Source organism: Mirounga leonina, unplaced genomic scaffold (assembly GCF_011800145.1).
Source record: "Mirounga leonina isolate KUSES-001 unplaced genomic scaffold, KU_Mleo_1.0 Mir_151, whole genome shotgun sequence".
Taxonomy (NCBI): Eukaryota; Metazoa; Chordata; class Mammalia; order Carnivora; family Phocidae; genus Mirounga; species Mirounga leonina.
Genome location: NW_023270377.1, coordinates 39,220,889 through 39,238,969, shown reverse-complemented (window position 1 = coordinate 39,238,969; position 18,081 = coordinate 39,220,889). Strand labels below are relative to the sequence as shown.

General features: G+C 37.3%; 2 pseudogenes; both read right to left on the bottom strand.

Annotated features, from left to right (window-relative positions):
• Positions 1-14,271: 14,271 nt before the first annotated feature.
• On the bottom strand, positions 14,272-16,066 carry LOC118011783 (annotated as a pseudogene).
• Positions 16,067-16,812: 746 nt separating this feature from the next.
• On the bottom strand, positions 16,813-17,726 carry LOC118012661 (annotated as a pseudogene).
• Positions 17,727-18,081: the final 355 nt, after the last annotated feature.

Sequence of the window (18,081 nt, the reverse complement as noted above, 5' to 3'; positions counted from 1 at the left end):
GACACTATGAAACCAAATTATGCTAACAAAAGAAACTGCTTTCTCCAGTCTTTTCTCCTGTCATTCTATCCCCCATTCCTCCTGTTCCAGCTTAACTTTCTCATCGCTTTACAAATGCATAAGAAATTGCAGTTTTGTGACTTTTCTCATGCTGTATAGTTTGTCTAAAATATCCTTCCCCATTCTTTCTGCTGAACAAACCCTTACTCATACTTCCAAACCCAGCCTAAAATGTGAACCACACTGTGGAATGTTTTTACTTTTTCAGAAAGACATATTCTCCCTATTCCTTTTTTTTTTTTTTTTTAATATTTTGTTCATTCATTTGACAGAGAGAGAGAGTGAGAGAGGGAACACAAGCAGGGGGAGTGGGAGAGGGAGAAGCAGGCTCCCCACCAAGCAGGGAGCCCAATGTGGGGCTCAATCCCAGGACCCCAGAATCATGATCTGAGCCGAAGGCAGACGCCCAATGACTGAGCCACCCAGGCGCCCCTGCTCTCCCTATTCTTGATTCTTCCCCAATATGGTGTTTATTACTTATTTACCATGTTGGACCATAATAGAGATTTGCCTCTGACACATGGCCTGGATGTATTAATTATAAACAGTCTAATTACATTTACATTTAACAGTGAGAACAATAATTTTCCAATGACTTGAATTCTCTCCTCTACTTAGCACACTACTTTTCCCAGTATCAAGGTTCTGATATATCAAATTATCACCAACACGGTTGGGCATCATGATCTATTGGGACTTTTATAGATATAGCTAAGACCCATACAGTTCTATAAAGTACCTAAAATGATCAATGGTCAACTTGCAGAGATAATTACCATATATTATTTGTAGAACAAAGGCAACTAATTTGCTATTGGTCCGTATGTCCCCAGTACACAGCATGATCTATTGCAGTGCTCTTCAGCTGAAATTTCTGCAGTGACAGAAATGTTCTATCATTGCCATGGTGGCCACCAACTACATGTGACTACTGAATACTTGATATGTGGCTAGTGCCACTAAACTGAATTTTCAATTTTATTTAATTTTAAATAATTTTCATCAAAATTGAAAAAGCCACATGTGGCTAGTGGCTACCAAAGTAGAAAGCAGAGTCCACAGATTCAACCGAGTGTAGCTAATAATATAGTATAATAAGATAATCCCACATATTATATTGTTTCAAATATATAGGATATTTCATAAAACATCTTTTTTTTTAATTTATTCATTTATTTGTCAGACAGAGAGAGGGAGAGAGAGCACAAGTAGGCAGAGCAGCAGGCAGAGGGAGAAGGAGAAGCAGACTCCCTGCTGAGCCTGGAGCTCGATATGGGACTCAATACCAGGACCCTGGGATCATGACCTGAGCTGAAGGCAGATGCTTACCTGACGGAGCCATCCAGGCATCCCAAACAAGACATCTTTAGGAGATGTGTAAGAATAGGAATTCAAGTAAAAACTAGACCATAATTTTTAGAGAAAGAATAAGGGTGCAAATCATTTAGCAACTACTGGGTGTCAGTTACATGTTGTGTAAAATATATGAAATTCATATATATATGCACACACACATTAATAGCAACAGGATTTTTTACTTAAGGAGTTCATAAACTAAAAGAGAAGCATTTTTTAAAAACAAATACTGATTTTGAGGTTTTCTATATATTTATACACATTATCTCCAATTTACTCACCTATTTTGAGATACCAGAGAAGATCACATAGAATAACTTAATGGTTGATTGTCTGACAGTTAATCTAAACATTTAGATTTTTAAGAAATTTTCTCTGGAATGTAAATATACAAAACATATTTGAGTACTTGGGCATTTTCTAAAATATGTAACAATAGCTTAAACAAAATGCATTTTATTTATTAATATTTTAATTTATGCATAACAGAATCATGCATAACACTTTTAATGAATACTGGTTTTTTAACTTAAAAATCCAGAGTAAATACTTTTCTATATAATTACACATTTATAAGCTACCTTTGATGAAAGTGTATTCATTTGATATTTGGATCTTTTTTCTAATTCTATTTTATAGTCTGCTAGATAAATCCTCTTATTCGTTTGTTTCAATGGAGCTTGAATAAAGGTCATTTAAACTGGCTCACCTTTCTTATCCCCCTGTGCTTTCCTATAATCTCTACATCCATTGTAAAAGGATCATAGTTTCCTTCTCAATATACCTTTTGAGTATGAGGAGAAATATTAACATTTCATTAAATAAACCTGAGCCTATTAGACTTTAAATCCACACTCTTGTGTGTGTGTTTTGTGTGTGAAAATTATTGACTTCCTTTGTAAACTCTAAGCAATCTTACTGAATTTGCTGGCTATCAATTATTTTGCAATTTTGATATGCAACTAATATAGTACATAAATGTTAAAGTTTAATATTATGATGGAAAATTCTTCCAAAAGCAATGTTTTTAATATCACAAACTGAGATCTTCAAGTTATGGCCCCAACCCCTGTTGAGTTCCCTGACTTCCTCCTTTGCAAGGATAATTCTTGGTTATACTATTTTTTCCCAAAATACAAAGTTGAGTTGTTAACAATTAAATATAATGTCACCAGGACACAATAAAAAATGAGATCCACCTTTTCTACTTTAGTACAAGTAAGCAATATAATGCCTTTTATTTGTGATACTTATAATGAAATTCTTACTTGCTATTGTAAGAACCAATATATGCTCTTACTCGTTGCCGTAAGAACCAATATGGGTGCAACTCAATTAGTTCAGATAATTTATTGATCATCCATATTGTGTGCAACACTGCAATAAATTCTAATGAGGAATTTAAGCAGGACCAGAACAAGTCATTCCATCTCCTCACATTCCATTTCTGAGACTGGCCTACCATTCTATGCTGCTTTTACCACAAGAAAAATTTGCCTTTTAGCTGAATTGTATAAAAAATTCCCATAAAGCTAGAACCTTACTCAATCAAAACTCTCAGTATCAGTTCACTTTATTGTTATCCCCCAGTATTTGAATGCTATCTAGTTCCAACTTTCCTGAATTCAAAACCTTGTTCAAATATCTTGTTATTAGCTATGCTAATTGACATCAGATAATCCATTGTGACCTACCCAATAGTTATCTCACTCCTCATCTTTGCTAACAGAAGCTTGGTTTGTTCCCTCTTCTCTGAATATACATGTCCCTCAGGGATGAATAACATCCCCAGAGAATGAATATGAATAGTCTATGCTAACATAGCTGGTTTTATAACTCTTAACCAAGTTCAGGCATATGGAATAGTTCTAGTCAATGATACACACAGAAAAGACTTTCAGACTGCTTCCTCTTTAACTGCCTTTGCTAATTGCTGCATGAATGTGGGATCCTGGGAGCTACTAAAGGCATCTTTTGATTCTGAGTAACTAAAAGTAACATGCTGAGAACGGCAGAACAGAAAGATGGAGAAAAATAAACTGTCATTTGTGATTTTGTTAAGTTTATGAATCATGTGAAATAGTACATTTCCTCTATGTTTAAGGTAATTGGCTTTAGTTTTATGCAGCCAACAATATTCTGATTTATATAAGTACCCATTTGCTGTACAGTATATGTATACCCTGGATATGGTGTCTAGTAACTTATCCACCTTCTAACCTCGAATATTGACCAATAGAAAATGGCTACCAGGGGGCACCTGGGTGGCTCAGTCAGTTAAGCCCTGGACTCTTGATTTTAGCTCAGGTCATGCGTTGGGCTCTGTGCTCAGCATGGAGTCTGCTTGAGATTCTCTCTCTCTCCCTCTCCCTCTGCCCCTCCCCACCCCCTGCTCTCTCTCTCTTAAAAAAAAAAAAAAAAAAGAAAAAAAAAAGGCTACCAGAGTATTAAAACACTGACCAAGGAGCTGTCCATATTTAAAGACATTTTAAAGTATTTCCAGATAGGATAAGACTTACAGTTCTAATGCCAGCATTGTACTGAGAACTCCATAACAATGCACGACCACCTTTCAATTCAGATAAGTTTCTCTTTACCCACATCCTATACACTCTAATATTGTGTACATTTTATTTCAGTCTTAACAGGAATGGCTACTCTTTATCCCACATACATTAGTTATTATAGACCTAATGTACTATAATGAAAGACGTAAAATAAAACTTACTTTTAAACCTCTTTTATACATTTTTAGGGAAAAAAAAGTCAGTGAGTCTAAAACTGATTTATTAAGTATATTTGAAAGCACAAAGAACTTCTCAGGCAGAAAACATTTAATAGCTAAAACTTCCCAATGTGTGCAACATCTGGTGTGGTGATTCCCCTTCATGACTTGTGGTGAAAAGTTTCTCTCTTGTATTTATCAGACATGTGTGAGCTCACAACTGGAAATTCCAATTCAGAAGATTCAGCTTTAGTATCTGGATTCTAAAAAGGCTAGTTAGGTAATTGTGACGTAAATTTCATTTGAAAACTTCCCAAGAAGCTGTTATGAACATTGAGGGATACTCTATGAGCCAGCAGTACTGAATACCAAAAATAACTATTCAGAATAAACATAAAAGGGAATGATGATATTCTCCAAATAGGTCACTGAAACTGAATTCAGGGAAGCCAGCTGTGTTGTTTTCTTGCTTATTTGTTTTGTTTCTTTCACCAATAATATGTGCATTTCCATTTTGTTGGATATAATACCTCTGTCTCATTATACTTTGTTCTTTCCTTTTTGTAAAAGAAATGATTGAAAATATCCACTAATTGGGCGCCTGGGTGGCTCAGTTGGTTGGGCGACTGCCTTTGGCTCAGGTCATGATCCTGGATCGAGACCCGCATCGGGCTCCCTGCTTGGCAGGGAGTCTGCTTCTCCCTCTGACCCTCCTCCCTCTCATGCTCTCTGTCTCTCATTCTCTCTCTCTCAAATAAAATAAATAAAATCTTAAAAAAAAAAAAAAGAAAATATCCACTAATGAAAGCTATAGTATCCCTGGACCAAACATATATCAAACACATATATATAGTTTTTACAGCTAGCTCTATTGGTTGCAGGTTTGTTTTGTTTTATTTTGTTTTGTATTGTTTTGTTTTTGGTGAGACATAGCAAATAGAGTACAAGATGTAATTTATATTTTGGGTTTAAATAAAATGACAGAGAGGCAGAAGTGTCTAGGTTAGATCCACATCTTTAGAAAAGTAAACATTATCTTGGAAACAGACCTTACAGAGGGTCTAGCCAACATCCTGTCTCAGAATAATCTATGCTGCTGAGTGGACAAGCAGCCCCATGCTGTTTCCAGATTGCTGACAATGCTTGCCAAAAGAATAGAGATGTTTGGTTGTTTTTAAAATATGCCAAAATCTTCTTTAACTCATCAGTTAATTCCAAAAATATTTCCTCAAAATAGTAAAAAAAAAAAAAAACAACAGAAAATAAATTCAATGGCGAAGCTTATCATTGCAATGATAAAAGCAATGAAGGAAAAACACAAAGTGCTATGAGCATATATTATAAAAAGTTAATCCAATCGAAGGAAGGCATTGTCTGGAGTGTTCTATCAGGAATTGATATTTCAGCTGAGATCTGAAGGATGAACAAGAGATAAGAAGATAAAGATGGGGGTGAAGAGGGGGAAGAGCTTCTCAAGGCAACACAAAGTACAAAGGCTCTGAGGTAGCAAGTAACATTATAGATTTGAGAATATGAAAAATTGAGAAAAAAAAAACAAAAACATAAGGGATGGAGCAATGGGGATGAATTTCAAAGAGGAGATTTTGAAAACTGTTTATTCCAACAGTTTTTGGAACTCATATTGACTGAGAGAAGCATTTGGACAGGAAGAGGAGTAGATTCGAGGAGACCAGATTGTAAGCTACTGAGGTAGCATGAACTATGGTATTAGCAATGGAGAGAAGAGAACATACAACTTAAAAACAAGAGTTTATTTAGATTGGATGTGAAGTGCAGGAGAAGGTTTCTTCCTTCTGTAATTAGACAAATGTGTGTGCCTTTCACTGAAATAGGGAACAGAGGAAAAGGGCATATTTGGAAGAAAACTTTTTTGGACACATTTGCTTTTGAGAGTCTTTTGAAACATCCAAGTGGAAATGTCAGGCCAACTTTTGGATATATATGTTTAGAATTCAGAAAAGACAAAGATCTGGCTAGGACTGGCAATATCAATAGGAAGTGAGGAAATGGCATGAGTAAAATTGATAGAGTGCCTAGAAGAGGTCAAGGATTAAGGCTGGATACAAGATTTAAACTTATTAAAAGAAAGTTTGGCAAAAAAAATCACTATTTAAGGAGACTGGAATATTCTACATACTGAATTCAAAATATATTACTATTTGGCTAACCTAAACAAAATTACCAACTGATTGTTGAAATATTATCCACAAATAAAGGTGGATATGGTATTAAATACTAATATTTCCTTATTGCATTAGTGGTAACTATAAGTAAGAAGTGGACTACAAGCTACCTTCATTATTTTGTGAGATCCACTAGTATTTTTCCAAATTCCCTAATCTGCATCTTTGCCCTATATGTGTTCATGTCTGCCTATGTCAGATAGGTAACTTCACTTTACTGGAGATAATATATTGATGGAAGAAAAATATCATTCTATAGGTCTTCAAATGCTCTAAACTTAATTTTTTAAAAAATTGAATGATACTTTTATTGCTTTAGCTATTTCTATTCCAATGTACAAATTCATAAATTTATGAAATACTATAAATTCTGGAGGTATGACTCTCCATCTAGGTCTTCTACTTGAAAGTGACTATAAATATCATTCTGAAAATATCTTGCACCCAGTGCCTGCAGAAGCTCATGGATTTTAGGTGGGTACAAGTCTATTGTTTAGATTAAACATTATTGAAAAAGATTTCCTCTTTATTCAGAAACTTATCTCTCCATACAAATATCATAATGTTGTATGCCTGAAACTAATATAATGCTATATGTCAATTATTTTTCAATAAAAAAATGAAATAACCTATCCCTCCAATTGCTTCCTTTCTCATACACCAAATGGCCCTCAAGTTCAGGAACTGGGATGCAATCCCTATTTGCTATTTCACAGACTGTGAGATGTTTTTCTATGAGAGTAGAACAACATGTAGCCCATAGTAAGTGCTGGATAACTGTTTGAGAAGGAAGTGAATAAACACTTTTCATGCACGTTAGAGTAAGCTGTTGCATCACTGTCACCACTGTTAGGTGTAGGTAAAAAACAAAAACTGCACCGTGCCACGAGAGCAGGATTTTTCTGTATACATGTCAATTAGCATAAAGACTCTATAGACAACATGCATCTAGTGTGTGTGCAAAATGTATCATAAACTGTTGAGTCTGATTTTGGTCACCGTGATTCCTGAGACGCTGTTGGAGATTTTATCACAAAGCAAAGCTACTCCCACCCACTGCCTCTTCACAAACACGCGGATATTTATCCACTAGTAGTCTAGATGTTAAATTTTCTTTTCATTCTAGTACAATGGAATCATTCTATAAAACTGATATTGAACACTGAACATTAAATTAGTTCATTAACATTAATACTGAGCCATTGCTCCTAAGAGAAACACAGGATTAGATTTTCTGAGCCTCTGGTCACAGTATTTTGCTAATCGATCAATATATAACCTTGTTTTAGGTATGTTTCTTATTATATGTGTATTGGTGATTAATTAACATTGAAATCATGGCCATCAACACATTTAGATATGATGCATGTCTCCATGAAGCTGACCTAAAGCATGAACTTTTTCTGACGGCACACCACAGTCCTCTTATACTTAGGAATACCAGTCAGCCCTTCAGCACTATGCTTAGAGGACACCTCAAGCAGTGAATCATTAACAGAAAGCACAAAAATGCTAAAACATCACATCACCACAAGGACACTCATTTATAGCAGAAGAGCTAAAGCAAAAGCATTATGAGTATTGACTTTGGGGTTACAAATATGTCAGCAGGCAAGCGAATTCCCAGTATAGAATCCACAAGCAATCCACTCTATTTTGGTGGGTCACAAAAGGTATATCTTCTCAAAAATATTTATTGGTGGCCATATTATTCAAAGATAGGAAAGCAGTGACTAATGATGTGTTTCTCACATAATAATGAAAAGAAAATATTTATTAAAAACGGCAGAGTAAAACCCCCAGTAAAACTTACTTATATGTTGACTCTGAGTAGCTTTATATCAAATTGAGTAAAAATCAATTACAACTTTAAAGTTTTCCTGAAATAGCAAATATAAGGCGAAGAAAATTGCTGATTTCCTCCCAGTAGGTTTTCTACCAACTAAATGACTTCAGAGTTCTGCCTTTGTACCTGGGGTTATTTTCCAGTCTTTTAATATCAAATTATAATGTTTCTAATATTTTAGAAGATTTGTCTGCTATGTTCCTAGAAAACAGGGATTATGTATTTTGTATTATCCCTTTTGCGTATATTTAAATATCAGGCACAATATTGCATCTAGAAGGGTGTTGACAGTTCAGCTAATCCTTCTCTACACATTACATGTGAGAAAACTGAACTCAAGTAAAGTGATGAACATTTCCACACAGAACTTTACAAATTCAGTGCCAGATTAAATATGTGGTTAGGTAAGCTTGACAATAAAACATCTTACCTTGCACTGAATTTTTTGAAGTTTTGTCTAGAGCACACACTAAATTACCCTTGGTTTAAAAGCAGAACCCAAGTAATTAAGAAGCCAGAAGCAACTCTAAACCTATCATTTGGCTTTTGAAGGTACACTATGATTCAAATAATTCCCATGATATTCTTTCTTGTTTCCAGGTTCCCCACCTGACATTTCTGGGTTTTTTCCTTTTCAATACACATTTCTCTCAGTCGCGTATTTTTAATGCAGAGCTTTTGCTTTGAAAAAGCACAAACTGGAACAAAGCAAGTTCATACTCCCTAAAAGATTGGATGTGAAAAATAATCATGGGTGACTGCTTGGTTTACCTTGAAAATATACTGAGAATAGAGTTCTACTTTCTGTTCATTATTAGTGGCAAGGTGACTCTGAAATAAATACACATCTGTTACTTTCTCATACGGTCTGGTGGTGTTGCAGAGAAGTTTTTTGACCTTCTGATGCATAATAGTAAGTTGCAGACACATAGGAGTTATAAAAAATGTCTGCTAAATGATTGTTAAATGGCTGAATGGTGGCATTGATTTAAATAAGACCTTGAAGTACTTTTATAGGCACATCTGGTTTTCCTTCTCCATCAGCTTTTTAAGTCAAATTAATCACTTGAGTCACAACCTGCCCAAATTAGCAGAACATCCAGTTTCCCATTCTTGAGACTTAAAATTAAAAAATAGTGCTGAAGTTTAATCAGCCTAAAGCCAATTTTGTTTCCAAACACCAGGAAGAGATCTGCCTCAAAACCCTTAATAATCCAAATGCATATACCAATGTCAAGTTGTTCTTGCATCTTTCACTGCCACATTTAATACTAGTGCTACTCCTTTTGATGTGTATCTATTCCTCAGTAAAGCTTTTACTAAGCCATATCCCCTGGGAAGCATAGTAATTAGTGAGGAATGTGATCCTGCTCTCCTGTTTGCTGAATCTTCTTTGATGGGCATTAAAATAAGAACACTCTAGTGCCTACTTTCACAACCAGTCATTGCTCCCAGACATGGCCTCACAGTGGGGATGTCTCAACCTGGTAAGAGGAAGACTCCAGTGTCAGCCACAGTCTGGGACAAATCCAGGTCTCCTGTGCTGCCTGTCAGACCTTGATATTAAACTGAGGACCAGCCAGTCTCCCCTTTCCTTCAGGATGAGTTCCCCAACAGACAAGTGGGTATATTTACAGCCATTCAACTGAAGTTAGGGTCATCTCTGTTTGTCAGAGAGATCATAAAAACACTGAGCCTCAAAAGGTAATGAGGCAGATTCTATCTCCTTCCCTTCTAAGGAAGTTTCTTAGCATCAGTACAAAAATAACTAAAAAGGGCGCCTGGGTGGCTCAGTTGTTAAGCGTCTGCCTTAGGCTCAGGTCATGATCCCAGGGTCCTGGGATCGAGTCCCACATCGGGCTCCCTGCTTGGCAGGAAGCCTGCTTCTCCTTCTCCCACTCCCCCTGCTTGTGTTCCTGCTCTCGCTGTGTCTCTCTCTGTCAAATAAATAAATAAAATCTTTAAAAAAAAAAAAAAACTAAAAAGACCATCACAAATCATGAAACGTCTATCACAAAAGATCCCTAGGGCAATAGGATTGATCGTCCTTAGATTTACACAACAAATGGGAGCATTCAAAATTGCTCTTCTCTGAACAAGAGATCTGTCCTCTGGATGACTCCTTGTGTCCAACTGACAGAAAAAAATAATTGTAGTAAACTTTTAAGTGACAGTGTCTTGAAGCCCTGCTTACCTCAGTGCCCAAGTTCATAAATATTATGACACAGGTATTCAGTTGTTCCAAATCTGTTTTTTCTTTATAATATTCTCTCTTGTTCTCCTCATCTTCACCCTAGACTAAGTCCTTATCAGTCTGCATTAAAATTTGTTGCTGGGCACCTGGGTAGCTGTCAGTTAAGCATCTGATTCTTGATTTCGGCTCAGGTCATGATCTCAGGATTCTGAGATCGAGCCCCGCGTCAGGCTCCACGCTCAGTGGGGAGCCTGCTTGAGGATTCTCTCTCTCCCTCTTCCTCCTCCCACTCTCCCTCTTTTTCTCTCAAATAAATCTTTTTAAAAAATTTATTGATAATATTTACATTATGTTTTGTGGTTAACAAAGCATTTTCATATATCTTACCTCACCATAATCTTCACCACTAAATTGAGAAAATAGAAACAATGACGCTAAAAATGTTTCTACTACAGAAAATCTGCACACATACCTATACCTGCAGCCACACTTTCTAACTTCCTTACATATAAAATTTATAAAACCCAATATCTAATAAAGCTTGCCTAGAAATTGAGAAGCGTAAATTACGTATTAACTATGACCTAGAATGGAAGGTGACACAGATTATTCTGATGACAAAGAAAAAAGCTGGATTTTAATTAAAAAATAAATAACATTTGAATATTTATAATGTTTCAGACACTGCTATATTATTGTCTCATTTGATACTCACAAGTAACCCTAAAAGGTATATGTCATTTTATCTATATACAAATCAGAAAACACAGATTTGAGAGTCAAGCCTAAAATAAGGCCTTCCCTGAGGTCAGAGAGAGTTTCCTGCTGCCCTTGAAGAAGTCAACCTATGAGTTCTACAGTGGCAAGGAAATGAATTTTGCCAATAAGCATGTGAGATACTAAGAAGATCCTGGGCCTGGAATGAATCCCCAACATCTCAATCCCCTTGAGACCTGAACAGGGGACCAAGATAGGTTGTGCCTGGACTCCTGATCACAAAAACTGTGATATAATAAATATGTTTTATTTTAAAGTACTAAATTTGGGGCGCCTGGGTGGCTCAGTTGTTAAGCATCTGCCTTCGGCTCAGGTCATGGTCCCAGGGTCCCGGGATCGAGCCCCGCATTAGGCTCCCTGCTCCGCGGGAAGCCTGCTTCTCCCTCTCCCACTCCCCCTGCTTGTGTTCCCTCTCTCGCTGTATCTCTCTGTCAAATAAATAAAATCTTTAAAAATAAATAAATAAAAATAAATAAATAAAAAAATAAAGTACTAAATTTATAATAATTTGTTTTGCAGCAATAGAATTAATACATCTGCCAAAGTTCACACACCTAGCAGGTGTGGAAATCAGAATGTGAAGCCAGCACTGTCAGATCCCCAAAACCAACTAAATGAATAATTGCTATCATTTATGTTTGGTAGAAGAATGAAAAGATAGATAGATAGACAGACAGATAATAGATAAATGATAGATAAACAGATACATAAACAGTTGGGTAGATAGAGAAGATATACATTGTTATCTAACTTAGAAATACAGGACTTCCAAGCCTCTAGCATATTAAAACAAAAAACAAAAAACAAAAAACAAAAACCTTTTGTCACAAAGTCAGAGATGTAAAAGCCACAAAGGTTGTTTTTATCACTGACATAAGTTCTAAAAGGGGTCATTTAAACTCTAGGATATAAAAAAAAAATGCAAAATTACCAGTAATGGATAATGCCTGTGAGAACACTATATATTTTAAAAATGAAGTACAAGTAAGTGAGAATCTCTTTCAAGTCATGCTTTGAAATCCTAAGCTAATTTTTCTCTAAACAAACCTGACTTGACATTTTAATTTTGAAAAGTTTTATTTTTCCTAGGCATCTCTGATATATTGTTCCTCTTCCCCTGAAAAGCCATTAATTCTTGGCTAGTGGCCCTTTTGCAGTGCTTATTGGATGTGAGCATGGAATTCGGAATCAGACAACATAGGTTCAAGTAATGCTAACACTTATTGGCACAGGAACTTAGAGTATCCTTTAACTACCAAAATCTCACTTTCACATTTGTAAAATGGAAATGATAATAACAGTTCCTACCTGTCCATGTTGCTCCAACTATCAAATGCCATGGTGCCTTTAAATTGCTTAGGATATGTCCATGGCATTGAATGCTCATAAATAAGTTTCCTCTGGGTATTATTTTTATTATTGGTAGATAATTCATGTTCAGGCACAAGGACTGAGAGCAACTGGCATGTGCAAGGAGCAGTTATCGTAATAGCTGAAGTCATAATGATTTCAGTATCAGAAATGATCACACTTCTCAGGTAGGTTTTAAAGATCTCAAGAACAGATTCTTGTTTAACAAACATCTGCTATGTACTACGAACAGTGGCAGACATTCATATCTTGTGAGTCATTTTCTTAATCTCCACCCAAACTCTCAAGGGTGTGCATTAATGCTACATTTTCACATGGGGAAACACCTATAGATAAAGAGGTCCCGATGATCTAGGACAAAGTACAAAACTAGGTTTTTCTTTGTTTCTGTTGTTTGCACACAGTGAACAGCAAAGCCCTAAACTAAAATTAAGATTTCTTTTCAGTATCACTCCTAAAGCAGTGTTTCTCAAACTTGTAACACAAGCAAAGCAATAGAAGCTATTGCCAGGTTGCTGTGAAAAATGTGTTGGATCATTTCTCTGCTGGCAAAGCTGAGTTAGATCTGCTAAGCACTCAGTTTACACAAAGGTAGCTTTAGAATTTGCTGAATCAGGGCTAGGTTCCCAGGTCTTTTGGCTGGTCCCACACTACTGTGTTTGGACAATATGCAAATCAGCCAAAAAGATGGCATAAACAGTTGGTACCAAAGAAAGGCAACTTGAGATACAGAATTACACAAATGAGTAGTATATAATACCCACACCCATCAAGCAAGAATGAAAAATTGAAATTCAAGTTTATGTCACTGGTGGGTAGAATGTCCAAATTTATATTACCTGTATGTCTGTAAATGCAAAGACAGACAATGAATGGTTCAAGGCTAAAGAAATAACTAGAACCAGTGAACAATAATTGAATGAGTAATAGGAAAGTATTTTAGGAACATATTTGAACCAATCTGTGTCATCATGGAGAGATTGAGAGTGATAAATGAAAAATGTTTATTACTGAGTATACCATGTACCATACCTTAGTAATACTGTGTTTCACATAATTCTGAGATTGCTCTGACTCATGCAACATGGCCTATAACATATATCCAGGCAAAACTACATGCTAGTCTTGTAAAGTTTTATGTAGAAATAGTTATACTCATTTCAAAATGCCTGATATTACCCTCACTCAGAAGTCACTTGGAATTGTGTTTCCACTACTGAGGCTTAGGGGCTAGAAATCTCTTCTCTCCTATAGACAATGTTCATTCTCTCTGTATATCTTTTTTTTTTTTTTTCTCATTAAACTTTTGTTTTAATGGGTCTCAAAATTCTGTGACAGATTTTTGGTCAAGTTGTTTCCATTAAAAAGTACTGATTTTAAAAACTAGTAACTTAAAACTGCCACACACACACACACAAAAACAAATGGTCCACAAAACATTCTCCTTTCCTTCTGAAGGTTTTATGATGCATTTTTATCATTAACCAGTCTTTTACTATTAAACTTAAATGGCAAACTGACACAAAGAGTTATTTTTTTTTTATAAAGATTTTATTAATTTATTTGACAGGGAGAGACATAGCGAGAGAGGGAACACAAGCAGGCGGAGTAGGAGAGAGAGAAGCAGGCTTCCGGCGGAGCAAGGAGCCCGATGCAGCACTCGATCCCAGGACCCTGGGATCATGACCGGAGCCGAAGGCAGAAGCTTAATGACAGAGCCACCCAGGCGCCCCTGATACAAACAGTTCTGAGACCGTTCTTTCACCACTGATTAAGACTGGGGTGGCAGGTATTGGGGATAATATTCATTTAGCCTTCTGAGCTTTCTGGGCAGACTTGGTGACCTTGCCAGCTCCAGCTGCCTTCTTGTCCACTGCTTTGATGACACCCACAGCAGGCGTCTGTCTCATGTCACAAACAGCAAAACGGCCCAGAGGAGGATAGTCAGAGAAGCTCTCAACACACATAGGCTTGCCAGGAACCATATCAACAATGGCAGCATCACCAGATTTCAAGAACTTGGGACCATCTTCCAGCTTTTTTCCAGAACGACGATCTATCTTCTCCTTCAGCTCAGCAAACTTGCAAGCAAGCAATGTGAGCTGTGTGACCATCCAGCAGAGGTGCCTATCCAGTGCTGACTTGGCCTGGATGGTTCAGGATAATCACCTGAGCCGTGAAGCCAGCTGCTTCCATTGGTGGGTCATTTTTGCTGTCACCAGCCACATTGCCACGACGAACATCTTTGACAGATACGTTCTTGACATTGAAGCCCACATTGTCCCCAGGAAGAGCCTCGCTCAAAGCTTCATGGTGCATTCCAACAGACTTTACTTCAGTTGTAACATTGACTGGAGCAAAGGGGACCACCATGCCAGGTCTAAGAACACCAGTCTCCACTCGGCCCACAGGGACAGTACTAATACCATGAATTTTGTAGACGTCCTGGAGAGGCAGACGCAAGGGCTTGTCAGTTGGACGAGCTGGTGGCAGAATGCCATCCAGAGCTTCAGGCAGTGTGGTTCCACTGGCATGGCCATCTTTTTTTTTTTTTTTAAAGATTTTATTTATTTATTTGAGAGAGAGAGAATGAGAGACAGAGAGCATGAGAGGGAGGAGGGTCAGAGGGAGAAGCAGACTCCCCGCCGAGCAGGGAGCCCGATGTGGGACTCGATCCCGGGACTCCAGGATCATGACCTGAGCCGAAGGCAGTTGCTTAAACAACTGAGTCACCCAGGCGCCCCTGGCATGGCCATCTTTACAGGTGACTTCCCATCCCTTGAACTGAGGCATGTTAGCACTTGGCTCCAGCATGTTGCCACCATTCCGACCAGAAATTGGCACAAATGCTACTGTGTTGGGGTTGTAGCCAATTTTCTTAATGTAGGTGCTGACTTCCTTAATGATTTCCTTGTATCTCTTCTGGCTATAGGGTGGCTCAGTGGAATCCATCTTGTTAACACCAACAATTAGTTGTTTTACACCCAGTGTGTAAGCCAGAAGGGCGTGCTCACGGGTCTGCCCATTCTTGGAGATACCAGCTTCAAATTCACCAACACCAGCAGCAACAATCAGGACAGCACAGTCAGCCTGAGATGTGCCTATAATCATGTTTTTGATAAAGTCTCTGGTGTCCTGGGGCATCAATGATGGTCACATAATACTTACTGGTCTCAAATTTCCACAGGGAGATATCAATGGTGATACCACGTTCACGTTCTGCTTTCAGTTTATCCAAGACCCAGGCATACTTGAAGGAGCCCTTTCCCATCTCAGCAGCCTCCTTCTCAAATTTTCCGACAGTTCTTTTGTTGATCCCACCACATTTGTAGATCAGATAACCAGTAGTGGTAGACTTGCCCGAATCTACGTGTCCAATGATGACAATGTTGATGTGTCTTTTCCTTTCCCATTTTGGTTTAGGTTGAGCAGTGTTTTTCACCATACCTGTGTTCTGGCAGCAAACCGTTGCGAAAAAGTCTCCGTATATCTTGCTATAGTGACCTACTTCTTCATCATTTGGATGAGTAAACCTTATTTGATTTATTCAAATACTGCCTATGTCTGCTCTTTCTATCCATATATTCATACTATTGACATTTGTCAAGAGACTCTTTGTTCAGACATGTCATTCCTAAAGTGGTTAATATTCTAATATCTCACATTAAACTACAAGGGAGAATCACTGCATACTTTTATACACAGATATATTAACATTTGATATACACAGATGTATACATACATTTTATATATATATTTAAATACACAGACACAGAACAAACACACAAATTTATTTTTCACTGAGTATCTTAAGGAGCTTCAGGTTTGGAGATGTTCCAACTCTAGGTTTGGAACTCCATTCAGCTCAGTTCCAATTACAATTAACTTTTTTTTTTCTTTTCAAAATGTTAAGATTTTATTTGCAAAGCTTCTTTATTGTACAGAAAGTAAAAATGCTATTACAGTCTTGGTGTAACTGATAGCCACAGATGGTTTACTCACCAATCACAGCTCTCCATGCTACTGCAAGAGTCTTACATGAAAACCTAACAATGCTTACAATTTTGTTGGGGTGAAGTCCCAAAGCTGGATGGTGAATTTCCAAGAGGGACTAAATGGAGGAAGGTGGAATGTCATAAGAACGATTCTTTGGCTCTTTGGGTAGCGAGGTGTCCTGGGGTTTGTATCACAGCTACCTTTTTTTCAAAACAGCTACCAAATCCATATGAGCAGTCCAACCAAAATTGAACAGTTCTTTTTTTGTAGATTATTCAGGGTCTTAATCATCTTCTCCTTCATCATCTGTTTCTCTCTTCCTCTATTCCCACTTTCTTCCCCCCCTTTTATCTGCATCTTGGTCCTCACTGTCTTCACCTTCATCAACTTAATCATGTCCAAGTTCTACTTTTTCCCCACTGACTTCATCTTCATCCTCTTTGCCTTCCACATCTTTGTCTTTGTCTTTATCCTTTTTATCATCAAACTCTTCCTCCTCACCATCCTCATCCCCATCTTCTCCTTCATCCTCCTCTTCTTCATCCACACCAACCACCTTGGCATCTAAGTGAGGGGCTTCCCAATCCTCTTGTCATAGCTATCCAGGTAGGCCCACTGGGGCAGGAGTTTGAAGACACTCTCTCAGTAGTCATTCAGGTTCATAACCTCACAGTTAAATCTAGGCTTTTCAGATATTCCAACTTTTTCAAAGGCTCCAAGATGATATCAGTCTTTCAGTTTATTTCCACTTAAGTTTAGCAGTGTGAGATTTGGAAGTTTTTCTGCTAGCATGACCAGATCTCCAAAGATTCTATTGTCACTAAGCTCAAGCTTTTTCAATTTAGGTAGTTTGGGCAGATTTGAAACTGAAATCAAGCCTGCATTTATTAAACTAAGGAATTCTAAGTTCACACATTCAGCAGTTAAGCCCTCAATTTTCACATCATATGATTTGCCATTGTCCAGGACAAGTTCTCAGACAGCTGCCGGGGTCTAGTTCCTCAGCCCCAGCTGGATCTTCCTCTTCATATCTATGTTTCCTTCTTCCCCTCTCTTCAAACTTAACTTTGGATGGTGGGGGCAGAACACAGAGAGGCTTCCCAGCCTGCACAGCAAGGGCCCTTGGGAGCGGTGTGCAGGCAGTTGAGCAGAGCCCCAGGAGCCCCAATTCACTTTCTTATGTGGGTTTTCTAACATATAATATTGTGGGAATCACATTGTGGTTATCTAAAATAATGGCATAATTAATTTTTTTCAAATGCTAACATTGAATAGGATATGTTATCTTGTTTCTGAAATTTACACCTTAAAAAAAGTACATAATAATCTTAATTTCCAATGGGTATTTTAAATATTTCTTGTGATCTTTAATATTTTCTGCTAAATAAATGGATTTGCAATCATAAGGAGTTGAGCACTATTATTTAACAAAATCGGGGACTGCTTTAAGGATGTTATAATAAGTAAATAGATATCATCTGCACTGTAAAGCAGAAAAATTTCAAGCAGTTAACATGCAAAACCTTGTAGAGTTTCAATCCTTGATATAGCA